This window comes from Gigantopelta aegis, chromosome 4 (assembly GCF_016097555.1).
Source record: "Gigantopelta aegis isolate Gae_Host chromosome 4, Gae_host_genome, whole genome shotgun sequence".
Lineage (NCBI taxonomy): Eukaryota > Metazoa > Mollusca > Gastropoda > Neomphalida > Peltospiridae > Gigantopelta > Gigantopelta aegis.
Window position 1 is genome coordinate 35,987,934 of NC_054702.1, and position 2,797 is coordinate 35,990,730.

Below are 2,797 nucleotides of genomic sequence, written 5' to 3' on the forward strand. Positions count from 1 at the left end.
AGCGGCTTGAGGGTGCAATTATTAAGGATGATTCTGGTATAAAAAGCAAGCACAGAATTATAGCAAGTAGTAGTCCTTGCACTCCTGTGATTGATGAAGATACTGGTAGTGCAGAAGAACCACCTGACGATAAACAAGAGAGTGACACGTCATCAAGCCAAGACGATTTCCCGCCCTTCGCACCCATTGACAGGGACGAGTGTGTGAAAATAGTGAGAAGAGTGAACAATCTCCAAACTCCAGGAGTGCATTGTGGCAGTCCCGTGAAGCCGGTTAGATTCACGCGCAGTAGTACTTGGACAAAGAGTAGCTCGAGAGCGACCAACACCAGGGTGGGGTCGAGTCTGATTGACAGACGCCTGCTAGCCCCCAGACCCAGAAGACTGAGTTCGAATGATCTAAGTGGCATTTTGAAAGTTGAACGAGCCAGGTATGCTATGAATCAGCAACGTCTCGCAGATTTCATGCAGCAGTGGATTTAGGCCGGGTTCAAGCGGCTCGCGGTATCAATTCTTTTATAGACCGAGCTACAAATCTCATCAGTACCAATATGTGAACATACAAATATGTATACATACAGGATCATTCCCTCTAATTTTGGTGAAATAATTTGTTTTTACTTTACAGAAGGTGAACAGTCTCGTTTAACTTAATAACACCACAAAACTAATTTATGTTACTGGCATCCGCTATTACAAATCGCAGAACCGTTCCTGATTTATGCTTTTGCGTTTAAATCTGCGGATTAGTTACTTAGAGAGGCTTTGCCTTTCTGTTTTGTCCATTCAGTACATAAGATACATGAAGTACGCACGAAGTACGCACTGGCCTGTGTTAAAAGCCAAGAAGTTTAAACATATTCATGTCATGTGACACAGGTGTGACTTATGTATTCTAATAATAATAAAATCTCTTTACGGATAAAAGTTCGATTCTTCCTCTTATTTGTATTTTATTTCGTTGTTATTTTCTTCTGTTTGGAATTAGTTTGTTTTCTGTTTTTGGTTGTGTTTTTTTGTTATTGTTTTGTTTGCTTGCTAGTGGGTTTTTTTGTTGTTTTTTTAAAATGTTTTGTTGGGTTTTTGTTGTTGTTGTTGTTTTTGTTTTTTGAGGGGTGGTGGTGGTTGGTGCGTGTGGATCTGATTATATGTTATTGGAGCGATTTTGAGGTTTTGAGCGTATCCTTTGAAGGTAGGTGGCGGGACACAGCTCAGTGGTACAGCGCTCGCCTGATGCGCGATTGATTCCCATCGGTTGGCCCAATGGGCTATTTCTCGTTCCAGCCAGTGCCCCACACTCGCCTGGTACGCGGTCTGTCTAGGATCGAGTGCAGTCAGTTGACCCATCGGGCTACTTCTCATTCCAGCCAGTGTTCCACGACTGGTATATCAAAAGCTGTGGTATGTACTATTCTGTATGTAAGATGGTGCATATAAAAGATCCCTTGCTGCTAATCGAAAAGAGTAACCCATGAAGTGGCGACAGCGAGTTTTCTCTCTCAATATCTGTATGGTCCTTAACCATATGTCCGACGCCATATAACCGTAAATAAAATGTGTTGAGTGCGTCGTTAAATAAAACATTTCCTGTCTTTCTTTTCTTTGAAGATATTGTGGTAGAATTAGCAAATGTATGGCATCCAATAGTGGATGATTCATTAATCGATGTGCTCTAATGGTGTCGTTAAACAAACACAAACTTTTAACCTTATTAGACGGGGATGACCGATTACATTTTGGTTAAAAACAACAAATGTTTAACGACGCCATTAGAGTACGAGGGGGCGGAACGTAGCCCAATGGTAAAGCGGTCGGTCTGGGATCGATCCCTATCGGTGGTCATATTTGTCTGTTGGCAAAGCAAACACGATATACACCGAATAGCCGTAGTTTAAAATTTCTGTTCATATATTGTTCATCTGGACTTGTTGAAATGTTAGGGGCGGGATGTAGCCCAGTGGTAAAGGACTCGCGTGATGCGCAGTCAGTCTAGGGTCGATCCCTGTCAGTTTCCCATTGGGATATTTCTCGTTCCAGCTAGTGCACCACGACTGGTATATAAATTACCCGCCTTGTGTAGGTTCACTAAATATGCATGTGCCATCAACTAACATATATCAACCACCAGAAAACACTAGATATGTTTACCCGCCTTGTGTAAGTTCACTAAATATACATGTGCCATCGACTAATATCTCAAACACTGATTTACTGTGTGATAGAACTAGATAATGACAACATATGTTTACCAACAGTGATATTAAGTTTACAATATGGCTTAAAAACTGTACACTAAACCAAAACATATTAAGTTTACAATATGGCTTAAAAACTGTACAGTAAACCAAAACATATTAATTCGAATTTATAGATAAACCGCAAATAAACACTATTACATATTATCACCAATTAGAAATGCAACTGACTTCTATCAATGACACGGAAGTACCCGATATAGTACAAGGCAACCGAGTAAATTCTTGGTACTGAAAGACAAACCAAAAGTAGAATTAATTATAATCGCTTTGTTGAAGTTAGCGGCAACGGGTATTTTATTTGGAGTTGACGATCGTATATAAGACACGGTTGCATTATGTGTTCACGTGTGACGGAATACGACATAGAGGTATGTTCGATTTAATACATTATTATAATCACATTTAAACACTGTTGTGTGACACAGTGTACTGATAGCTCAATAAGCCCTATAGTCCGTCCCACAGGGAACGCTATTTTTCATGCTATGGAATTTACTACAAGTTATTTATTTCTGAACCGATTGTTTTCTAAATTGCTAT